This window comes from Lontra canadensis, unplaced genomic scaffold (genome assembly GCF_010015895.1).
Source record: "Lontra canadensis isolate GAN:19392208 unplaced genomic scaffold, GSC_riverotter_1.0 scaffold116, whole genome shotgun sequence".
Classification (NCBI taxonomy): Eukaryota; Metazoa; Chordata; class Mammalia; order Carnivora; family Mustelidae; genus Lontra; species Lontra canadensis.
The window spans coordinates 140717-152821 of NW_022631110.1; the positions used below are offsets into that span (position 1 = coordinate 140717).

Below are 12105 nucleotides of genomic sequence, written 5' to 3' on the forward strand. Positions count from 1 at the left end.
GTCTCTACCGAGAGGGGTGGTCTGGGCCGGAAGTCAGGCCACGTGACCCGGAAGCGGCTGCTGCCAAGGCCGGCGCGCCTGCGTGCTCCTGCTTGTGCATTTCGAACTCGGGCAGGCGGCTTCCCCGGCTACCCGGTGGTTAGAGGACGGGGTTCTGCGGTGCCCTTTGTCGACCCCGCCGTGCGGGGCAGGGAAGGTCAGGATTGCGAAGAGCCAAGTTCAAGCTCCGATAACTCTCCGAGCCCAAAGAGGGTGGGGCGGGGAGGCGTGACTGCCCGTGATGCTGGTGAGGGGAGAGAGGGAGTGCTGCACCTCTGGGGAAAACAAGTCAGCTCTGTCGTGGAGCTAGTGCACGCGTTCAGAGGGCCTTTTGCAATTATTCTGCTTCCAACCCGCCTGGAATCCAGACGGTCCCACCTATCGCACTGCTACAGCCCTAGACACTTTTTGCCCCAAGCTGTGCAAGTGTCTCTTCCCTGGGCTTACCTCGCCTATTCTCAGTGCTGCGGACCTAATGAATTAAGGTCCGTCCTCTGCTGAGAAGCCCAGACAGCATCTCGTGTTTGAGATCCCACTTTCTTCACACGGAGTCGCGTTCCCCGCCGCTCCGCCCCAAAGCCGCCTGGGTTCCAGTTAGCCTTGCCGAAGACTTGCTCTGCCTGGCGTGTACTTCCTCTCAAATGTTAATCTATGAAGCCTCACCCTCAAACCCTGTAAGAACGAATCCCTCTTTCACCCACATGTTCATTAGCCTCTGCTTAGCACATCTTGAATTTTATTCATTTTTGCATCCCCACGTGTCCATTTGCCTTTATTTAGCACGTCTTGAATTTTTTTCATTTTTCGTCCCAACCTAGTTCACTGCCTGGTATATAACACATCTAATAAGTGGGAGTTGACTGATGAGGACTATAAAATGATAGATTTGTTAAGAACCGTAGTGCTGAGCATTATACTTGGCACATAATGGATGTCCATATTTTTTTGAATGAAAAGGACGGATGAATCATCTAGTCCGACTCATCTTTTACAGATGAGGAAAGGGGAGTCCCATGGGATTAAGTGACCTTGCTTGAACAGCCACTGGTTTCTCATGTTGAATGGTATTCATTACCCCAGTCACTTAGGTTCTTACAAAGGAAGCTGGAAAATTGCTTTTATTACGCTATGCCCTTTTTGCAGAGGTTCCCAAACATACTCGCCAGAATTTTTTAATGACCCCAAGTGAAAAGGAAATGCTACGTTTTTCACGAAGCTAAATTTAATCAATTTAAAGGAATCCTTTATTAGGGATTGTTCATTTTTTTTTTTTTTTGGTGGTAAAAGGTCTATAAAACTATGATAGTATATAACAGGGATTTGAAGGCATTTTTATTGCCCTGATTTGGCAAAGTAAAAATGTATAATACCTCCCTCTTTTTAAGCACTACTATACTGCTAGGAAAATTTCCTACAAATATGTAGGATAATGTATACTGGAAAACAAGTGGCCGACACAAAGCACAGAACTGGCATTCTGTGGTCTTTAGGCCCCCTGCCCAGATTTCTCTCTGCTTCCTAACCAGTCGTGCTCCAAAGTCACATATTAATGCCCCATTTCTCCCGAACTACACAAAACAGATGCCATTAACCAGTTCAAAGATAGATTGAATACTATGCAGTGAAAAGGTGCACTCTGAATCCAAGGGCTGTTTTCTCTTTTTCTGTACAAAGCACATATATCCTCAACGTTCTTAGGCTAACCACCTCCAAGTTTAAAGCCATTGGTTATGCTCCTAATGTTGGTCTGTGGTTCTGAAAATGAAGACGGCAGACTTGCTGATGACATATTGGCAGTCTCTGGTGATCCTAGCCAAGAAAAGGAGCGGGTGGGGGGTAGAGAGGGAAAGGAATTATGGGAAAAATAATTAGCAGCTGAAAGCAGCTATTACATAATCTTGGCTGCTTATTAATTTAGAAGAAGGAATGGCTTATTAAATTCTAATAGCAGCAGCACAACTGCAAACAACCTAGCAATTAACAATGCAGGGCCCATTATTTTGTTAATATGTTCTCTTTTTTTGGCAAGTGTATAAGAACAAATTTTATAGAAGCAGATGGTCTTTTTCAGTAGATTATAGATGGTTTTTCCCCAGTCTTAGTATTAAGTGCTAATTGTGCATTCACCGTGAAAGACAAAAGAAGCACTGTTAGTAATTAACTGCTTGACTTTGATTCCCACATTTTCCAAATTGTGGGCTTTCTTATGTACATATTTCTTCTCACCTAGTATCTTCTTCATCTGTCATGTTAATAGGGTGTCTTTCTTTATCCTCTGCTTTTGTTATGTGGGTGGTCCTGATTTCTTGGTTGTTCATATTGATACGAAAATAATTTCTTATGAGAAATTAAAAATCAGATTTTATACTTTTTTTTTTTTTTTTTTTGGTACAGGAGGCATTTATTACAACATCATTTCTCATGGAACAAGAAGGAACGTGGACTTTCATGGTGCAAGCCTTCCTGATGTTTCCCGGGTTTCAATGGCCCAGGCAGATAAAGGAAACTCAGCAAGGTCAGAAGAAAGAAGAACAGATCTGTCCTTAAGTGGGAAAAATAACCGTGTCCCAAGTATACAGAAGGGGAACAAATGAAGTATTTCTGGTAAACTACCATTTATTTCTTTTTTATTGAGATATAATTGACATTATATTAGCTTAAGGTGTACAACATAATTTGATATTTATATGCATTTGTGAAATGATCACCACAATAATTCTAGTTAATATCACTGGTTTCTTTAAAAAAAAAAAAAGTGCTTAGCTTTCATTTATGCTAAATGCAAGAGTTGAGGGCCTTCTAACAATAAAATTTTGAGACTTTTAATGTAATCTTTTAAAAGTTTTCAAAAATAGCTTTAGTTTTAGTTTCCTGTTAAATGTGTGTTGGCCATATGCTTTTATCTACTCTCCCTCGCAAAATGCCATTAAACGGAAAAAAAAAAAAGGAGGAATGTTTGAAATATATACTCACATGGGCAATAAGACAGGGGACATTAGCATGAGGATGTCATTAAGGATGTCTCGGTGCACTGTTGGCTCATTGTGATTTAGGTAAAAATTGTAATATATTTATATTGGGAATACAGAGGAGCAGAAGTGAGGGGATGTTGAAATCATGCTAAATCCTCAGGCCCTGGCAATAAGAAAATAGATAACATCTAACATAAACCAAAAAAATAGTATTATTAGTGTATTCTTTAGATACCAGGAAGTAAATTCCAGAAGCCATGATGACTTTCTTTCCAGGGACAGAATCTTGAGGTAGGATGCATTAAAGGTTATTATTACATTTTATTTTAGTGCAAGTTTTCCTTAGACCATTTTTAAATATATTGTAATGAAGTAGATAAAAATTCTTCTGTTAGTGTCAACACTATATTATGGACTTGTACAGCATTCCTTTAGCCTGTCTATGTGTTACTTAGAAATTATTAAATAAAGATGACTTTGTAATGGAATTCAGCACTGAATCAATGTAGAAGAGCACAGTAAGTGTAAAAAAGATGCTTAGAGTTTTGGATTTGCATCTCCAATGATAAACTTGTTCCAAGGAGAAAACTGGCCCCAAATAATGAGGATTTGTGAATGAGTCATTTCAAATAGATAGAGTTGTCACTGCCAAAGTCCCCAACAACAAGCCAAAGATAAATGTGGGACATCCACTTTTCCCTGAAGCCTGTTTCCAGAGCTTTGAATAAAATGCGGGAAAATGACTCTTTTTTTAATATTAGGCCAAGGCAGTGGTAATTTTATCCACCACCCCTTCCTCCTGACCCCAGAGGACACCTGGCAGTGTCTGGAGACATTGTGGTTGTCATCTTGGCACCCAGGTATGGGGCAGGTGGGGGTGCTGCTGCTACAGTGCACAGGACACTCCCCTAGGACAATGATCCAGCCTCAAATGTCAACAGCGCTGAGGCTGAGAGGCTCCAAGTTAGTCATTGAAAAGGTTAGTGTGCAGTAACCGAGCGCTTTTATAGGTATTTCAAGAAATGGAACACGTACTATCTGTACATAAGTTTTGCTTGTGTTTTTTTTTTTTTTCTTTCTTAGAGGGGTTGGAGGCCTTCTTAAATATCTGAGAGCTAAAATTCTTAACTGCTGAAAAGACTGGCCGCCTACATTAGGCAGTCAGTATTCTTTAATGGTAGCTAGAATAAACTCTTGAAATGGGATTTTTTTTTCCTAAGTGACCCCAGAATATTCGTGGAAATTATTTAGAACCTGAATCCATGAGGTGACTGTTCCATCCCTTCATTCATTTAACAAAGATGTTTATTATGCTGGTTTATTATGTTTCTTATGGTTTACTCTGCTGGCCACTCTGGAAGGTAATGGGGATACAAAGATGAGTAACATGTTGGCTCTTTCCTAAAGCTCTAAAACCATTTCTCCTGACACAGAATTTCATGTCTTTTAGAGACCAGTTCTGGGTGGTTAGAGCAGCAGTCATCAATCAAACATAAGAACACATTTTCTTTTGGATAGCCCCTAAAGATGCTTCTTAGAACCTTGGATTTCCATGACGGACACCTTTGGAAACTATTTGCCCTAATGACCTCCCGGGGCTCCCAGGGATCTTTTCATTCTGTGAGTTTTCCATAGCACTCTGAATTCACAGCAACATAAAAAGTCGAGGTGTTTTCAACAAAACAATTCCAGATAATATTCTTTTGACCTGGTCCTTGGAATGAAATGTTTCCACAGTAATCTAATTCAACTAGATGACTGGTTCTAAGTTATTCTCTGTATGGCTTATGAACAAAACGCAGATTTGGGGCCCCTTCCCAGAGTTTGTGATTCACTGGGTCTGAGATGAGGCCTGAGAATTGCATTTCTCACAGGTTCTCAGGTGCTGCTGTTGCCACTGTTTCAGAGACCACACTTTAAGAACCACTGCTCTATGCCAACCCCCCCACCCCCAAAACAAAAAACCCCCCAAGATACCTAACTGGTAAATTCTCAAGCCAGCAATTTTGATGTAATTTCCAAGACTGATGATCTTAAGGTAACTTGAGGTGTGAATATTTTTTGTGGCTGACCTTGCTAAGTCTGATAACATTAGGAGATTAATATTCCCAGTTATATGAATCTGAAGCTACATAGATACGTACAAACCTGAGTGGCATAGGAACACTGTTCGCCATCTACAAACTAATGTACTGTGTTGGTGTTAGTTAGAAATTGGAGCACTTAGAGAAACTTGAAGGCTGCACCATAAAAATCAGGCGCTTACTTGGTGAATATCACTGCTCTAAAAATATTTTCCAACTACTCATGCCAAGTAGGTATCACCTCTGAAATATTTCGTTAACAATTACAGACGTGAGGTAGGAAGGAGAGAGTTGAGAGGTAACAGCTAGACAGAATCAGTGTCTCTGAAAATAGCAGAAACCCACCATGAAGTGATCCAAATCTGCCCCTTCTCTTCCTTGGCACACAGCTAGGTAGACCCCGTTGTTCAGTCATCCCTCCAGTTAGGTATCCTGTGGGGCTGATTGGGCTGATGAAGTGTGATATCAAGGCAGGGCCCAGAAAAACCTTGCACAGGAAGGCCTCTTCTCCCTCCCTTCTTCCTCAACCCTACTTTTGTCCCCTGGATGTTGACATCCAGGGCGACATCGGAAGTTACTCTTTTAAGATGGTTGAGTCTTTAAAATAATAATCTTTAAAATAAAATCTTTAAAAAAGAAAGAAAGAAAGGATGAACTTTGTATCAAGCCAGTGATTTTTCTGGGTTTATCTGGTACAGTTGCTAGCACTACTGGCCATTCTCGTAAGCTGTTATACACTTCGTTACAAAGAGAAAGAAACATAGTGATGGGGAGAGCAAGTAGATCGCTCTTTTTCTTGATTCTAAACCTGCTTTTTGTGCTCCTTCATGCGTCTCCTTTCCATTGAAATTTAAAGAAAATTCTCCTGTAGTCTGAGCCCAGAATTTTTTTTTTAAAGATTTTATTTATTTATTTGACAGAGAGATCACAAGTGGGCAGAGAGGCAGGCAGAGAGAGAGGTGGAAGCAGGCTCTCCGCGGAGCAGAGAGCCCGATGCGGGGCTTGATCCCAGGACCCTGGGATCATGACCTGAGCTGAAGGCAGAGGCTTTAACCCACTGAGCCACCCAGGAGCCCCCAGAATTTTTTTTTTAAAGATTTTATTTGTTTATTTGACAGAGAGAGAGAGAGAGAGTGAGAGAGGGAACACAAGCGGGGGAGTGGGAGAGGGAGAAACAGGCTTCCCGCAGAGGAGGGAGCCTGGTGCGGGGCTCCATCCCAGGACCCTGGGATCATGAAGCTGAGCTGAAGGCAAAGGCTTAACCCACTGAGCTACCCAGGTGCCCCTATTTATTTACTTAAAAAATGTTTTATTTGTTTTCTTGACAGAGAGACAGTAAGAGCAGAAACATAAGCAGGGGGATTGGGAGAGGGAGAAGCAGTCTTCCCAGTGAGCGGGGAGACATGGGGCTCGGTCTCAACACCCTGGGATCATGACCCGAGCTGAAGGCAGATGCTAAAAGACTGAGCCACCCAGGTGCCCTGATAAGTCAAAATGAAACAGACAAACAAATCACAGGCTGAAACAGCCAAGGAAATGGAGGTGGAGGGCACATTCCAGTAAACTGTACCTAATTGTCCAAAGTGGATAATGTTATCATCATCTCTTTGAATCAAGAAACCAAAGTTTATAGTTTGTGACCAGATTGTCTTTGTCTTCTTCTTCTTCTTTTTTTTTGTCTTCTAAATACTATAGAACACAGTTAAAACATTTATCCAAAAGAATTCCTGAACATTTTAACTGAATGACTTGAAAAGCTTTTAGAAATACTGCATGTATTCAAAATATAACAAATACATGAAATAATAACATTTTAAGGTCATTTCACTGAAAAACTTCATTTTACAAATAGGGAAATTAAGGCCCAGTGAAGTTAAACAAATTTTTCAAGATCATACTACCTGGTTTGTGGCCGATGAAGAACAAAGACCCCTATGTTCTGGTTCCAGGCAATGGTTTTTTCCACTACAGTATGCTATTGCCCATAAACTACTAGCCCTCATCTTTAGGCAAAAAGAGACAAACAAATAAACTGGGAACTACACACACAGAGAGCCTCTCAAAATGTAAAGTCTTCAGTGCTTCCTCTGTGTTTGCTCTGCTTTCTTTTAAAGTTTTTGTGTCTCTGGTAGCCGACTGAAACCATTGGAATCTCCAAGATTGGGACAGTATCTTACGAATTTCTGTCTCACATAACCTAATGCAATGCCTTGCATAAGGTAGACACTCAAAAAATGTTAATTAAATTGAAATGGATGACTATACTTCAATTTAAAAAAAAAAGAAAGAGAAGAAATTGAATTGGAATGCCAGAAGAAGGTTTAATAAGCCCCTGTCTTATTACTTCTTGAATGTTGCCAGTTTTCTGTGCCCCCTCTTCCCCTTCGTGCAAGATATCCTTTCCATCCCCACTAATATTGCACTAGGTCAGACCAAGAAACTGGACCTTCTATCCCAGCCCCTTCCTTCCACATTACATGCCATTGTTCTATGATGTCATTACAGTTTCTTCCGCATGCACGTGGCCACCTGAGTGTTTTTTCTAAAACATAAATCTAATAGAGATTAGACTCTCTGCTTAAAATGCTTCAATTTCTTTGTTACTTTGTTGAATTTATACACCCAAGTCTGGGCCAGACACTCAGTACTGGGGATAAAATAGAGGACCGCTTAGATGGAACGTCCCACCAGGTCCATGGGGTGGAAAGGTCGGGGGAGTACAGTTTACAGTTGGTCATCCCAATACAGTGGAGTAGCTGTTTCAAAGGGGAAAGGCCTGGGTGCTGTGGGAGCATATAAGCGAGGGCCTAACCCAGAGTTTTGGTCCTAGTGATGTGTGGTGGAGTCAGGGAACATTGTTTGGAGGACACAGTCTTTGGCCAACATTTGAGGGACCCCTACGTGGCTCAGTCGGTTAAGTGTCTGCCTTCGGCTCAGGTCATGATCCCAGGGTCCTAGGGTCAAGTCCTGCATCAGGCTGCTTGCTCAGTGGGGAGCCTGCTTCTCTCTCTACCTGCTACTCCCTCTGCTTGTGTTCTCTCTCTCTCTCTCTCTCTCTCTGATGAGTAAATATTTTTTTAAAAAAGTGGGGGGGAGGAATTAACTGAGAGAAGACAGGGGAAGAGTGTTCCACGAAGGGAGAATAGCATGGGCAAGGATAAAGAGATGAACACATGAGTATAAGCGTAGCCAGAGAGTACCTGGGGAAGGGTGAGTCTGCAGAGGACAGGAGAACCATATCATGCAGGACTTTTCAAACAAGATTCACAAGATTTGGGCTTCCTGCAAGGATATTGGGGAATATTGAAAGATTTTAAGCAAGGGCAGTACAGTATAGGATTTGAGTTTTAGAGTTTCGGAAGGATCTCGCTGGATGAAATGTGGTTAACTGCAGGATATATTGTAGTCAGAGTTTAGCTGCAGATAGAATGAACCATTCTAACCAATACTGACCGAAGAAGTCTAAAAATGATTAGGAAAGTAAAACCTAGGCTCAGTTTCCAGAAAACCTTCCAGAATAACACTGTAGAACTCGATGGCCAGCCAGCGGTTCTGTCTGCCGTATCAGTGAGCTGGAATGTTAAGCTGTCTCCGTAACTGCTGGTTTCAGGATTATGCCTCCTCCGCTGTGTTCAAGAAATCAGGAAGTTGTTGCCAGTGAAATGGATGCTTGGGTACTGCCTTTTTTTCCCGTTAAATGGCTCGGGTCTGGACTCTCTCTCCAACTGCCACTGAAAGCCAAATGCTTCTGTAACTAAGCTTGCCAGCTAACAGAGCAGAGGCAAGGCCGCTTTTCACGATCTATCACTGCCTTCTTCCAAATGGTACATGAGTACACGTGATTGTTACAATCTACGTCCCAACCAAAAGCCTAGCTAAAGAATGTCGTTTTTCATTTTCTGGAACAAGCACTGCCAGGAGGTTGGAATGGATATTGAGCGAGCAGGTCTACAATGTCCATGACACTGGTTCAGATGGGTGGCTCAGACACCAGTTGGGAAGCTGGTGGATAACACACATGAGTGCTGAAGGTGGCCTGACCAGGGAGTAAAGAGAAGGAGAGAGATTGGAAAGTTTGGGACGTGGGATTGATTGGTGTAGGTTGCTTTGATGTGGGGGCAAAGGGAGCAGGCGTAAAGTCAAGGATGACAATGGGGGATGATTTTCTGAGAGAGGGAACCCAGGAGAAAAAGCAGACTGCTGGTGGAATGAGCTCATCTTTTAAGCTCCAAGATGAAATATCTGGGTCTGAATTCTGCCAACAGCCTGAATGAGCTTGGAAGAGGACCCCCAAGCTCTAAATGAGAATGCATCCTCAGCCAACACCTTGACTTTAGCCTTGTGAGAGCTGAGTAGGGGACCCAGCAAACTTGTGCCTAGACTCCTGACCCATTGAGGCTGAGAGATAATAGGTGGATATTGTTTTAAACTGCTAAGTTTGTGTTAATTTGTTACACATTAAGAGATCACTTATACACATACCAGGGCACGCTTTAAGAGTACTAACTTTTAGGGGGCAGGCAAGGGAAAGCCTCAAAAGAAGACTGAAAAGGAATGATCAAAAGTATGGGAGGAGATCAGGAGTGTGTAGAGTCACGAAGCTAAAAAAAGAGATCCTGATAAGAAGGAGAAAGTTGTCCAATGTACCAAATATTGCTGAGAATTCAAGTAGGAACAGAAGGAGCTCACTGGATTCCAAAAGGCCATTTGATGGGGCGCCTGGGTGGCTCAGCCAATTAAGCATCCAACTCTTGATTTCTGCTCTGGTTATGATCTCAGGGTTGTGAGATTGAGCCCCATGTTGGGCTCTGTACTGGGATTGGAGCCCACTTAAGATTCTCTCTCTCTCCCTCACCCTCTGCCCTTCCCCACCTCCGTCTCTTAAAAAAAAAATGTGCCATTTGAGAAAGTGATGTATAGACAGAAGAGCCATTTGAGTGAGGTGATGTGTAGAAATAGTCATTGCAGCCTATGGAGGAAAAAGTGGAAAGGGAGAAGTGAAGACAGCTTTTTTTTTAGGAGGTTTATGTTTAAAGAGGAGGAAGAAAAGAGGTCGCTGGGACAGGGTGGGGCATCAAGTTTGAGGTGCTGTTGTTGCTTGCTGGTGGGTAGGAATCAGAGAGGGAGAGGATGAGGGTATGAGCAGTGAATGGTAGAGGAGGAAGAAAGTATGTAGATAAAGCACATAGTTTGGTAGTAGGGAAGGAGGTCCTTCTTCTCTGACATAGAGGAGGAGGTTGGATTATCTGCTGGATAAAAGAGGGAGGTGGAGATGGGTTGAGGACTGTGAAGCAGGTTTCTACTATAGACTTTCGAGAACTGGAGAGAAGCTTCTGGAGCAATAGGAAAGGATAACTGAGGGTGCTGAATGTGCAGTGGAGACAAGATCTAGGACCGGGTCATTCTATAATTAGTCGTGTTGATGGAGGGTTGAGATTTGCCAGGTGACTGAGATGGACGGACAAGAGACTGAAGTGGTGAGGGGAGGCATTCAAGCCAGACGAGAGAAGCAGTGACAATGAAAGTGGGGAGTTTCAGGATGGGAGGGAGGGAGGGAGGGTGAGAAGGAGGGGCCTCGGGGATACTGATAGAGCAGAAAGAGAGAAACTAATGGGGCTGAGGAAGAGGAAGACCCTACAGCTATCAAGGCCAGGTTGTAATTGGAACAACTGAGTGAGACAGCCAGAAGTATGGAAAGTTGTGTTCGGAGAGAAATACACGAATGCGTTATTTCAGAGGTGGAGGAGGGTGGGAGGTCGGGTGGGGTATGCAACACGTCAGGGCAGAGTGGGGGGCCGAGCAGAAAGGAGGTGAGGCTCTCTGGAGCAGAGAAGACCAAGGAGCGGGGACACCTGGGTGGCTCAGTGGGTTAAGCCTCTGCCCTCAGCTTAGGTCATGATCCTATGGTCCTGGGATTGAGACCCTCATCGGGCTCTCTGCTCGGTGGGGAGCCTGCTTCCCCCCCCCCCCCACCGCCTGCCTCTCTGCCTACTTGTAATCTCTCTTTCTGTCAAATAAATAAATAAAATCTTAAAAAAAAAAAGAAGAAGAAGACCAAGGAGCGGACTCACTTGGGTGTGGAGTAGCGGGTCACCTGTGTGGATGTTAAAGTCACTCGGGGTGGCAGCAGGACCTGATGGAAAAGGCGACGGTGATCCAGTTGCTAAAGACTTAAGGTGTCATTTTGGAAAAACCGGCTTTATGGAGTTGTGATCCACATGCTGCGCGGTTTACCCATCTATGGTGTACAGTTCAGCAGCTTTTAGTTCATTGACATGGCTGTGTGGTCATCGCCACCATCAATTTCAGAACATTTTCATCACTCCAAAAGGAAGCCCTATACTTCTTAGCATTACCCCCTAATTTTTCCAGCACTGCCTCCTACACCCACTTCCATCCACCCCACCCCAACCCCCCCGCCAGCCTCTAATGTGCTTTCTGTCTGTGGATTTGCCTCTTCTGGCCATTTCATTTCAGTGGAAGCATACAATGTATGGTCTTTTGTGTCTGGCTTTCTTCACTTAGCATAGTGTTTCCAGGGCTCCTTCATGGTGTAGCGTGTGCTGGCTTTTCATTTCAAAGCATGATTTTAATGGGTGGAAAGAACCTCGAAAGAGCTTAGGGAAGGATGTGAGGCAAACACTTCCTTTGGACACCAAGTCAGCTCTGGTCATTAACAGCGTTGAGTTTGTTATAAGTACCTCTTTCTCTTGGGAGTATCTAAAATAAGTCAATATTAAATGCTAATGCTTGCTTCTTCCCTCCCCACCCCTAGCAGTAAAGATAACTGAAGACCTTGCTTAATTACAAAGACTGAGTCAGTCATTGTTGCTTCATGGTAACTACTTGCTTAAGAAACACATTCATCTTGGAGAGGAGATAATGAGCAAAATTGGCAATGCCCTAATAAGCTCTAAATTAAGCATACATAATCTTGAACGAAATATAAGAATCAGCAAAATTTTTTTTTACTTATTGATCATTAGTGTTAATGAGAGCAGCAGCAAGTA

The 12105-nt window shown here is 43.1% G+C and overlaps 1 long non-coding RNA gene across 1 annotated transcript in view; it reads left to right on the top strand.

The window, feature by feature from the left end:
- The first annotated feature begins 155 nt into the window (after positions 1-155).
- The window catches only part of LOC116857004, a 30689-nt gene continuing 18739 nt past the window's right edge, over positions 156-12105 (top strand). Inside the window, exons 1-2 of the long non-coding RNA XR_004380667.1 lie at positions 156-713; positions 2434-2643. This is a non-coding gene — a long non-coding RNA (uncharacterized LOC116857004). The remainder of the gene's footprint in view (positions 714-2433; positions 2644-12105) is intronic.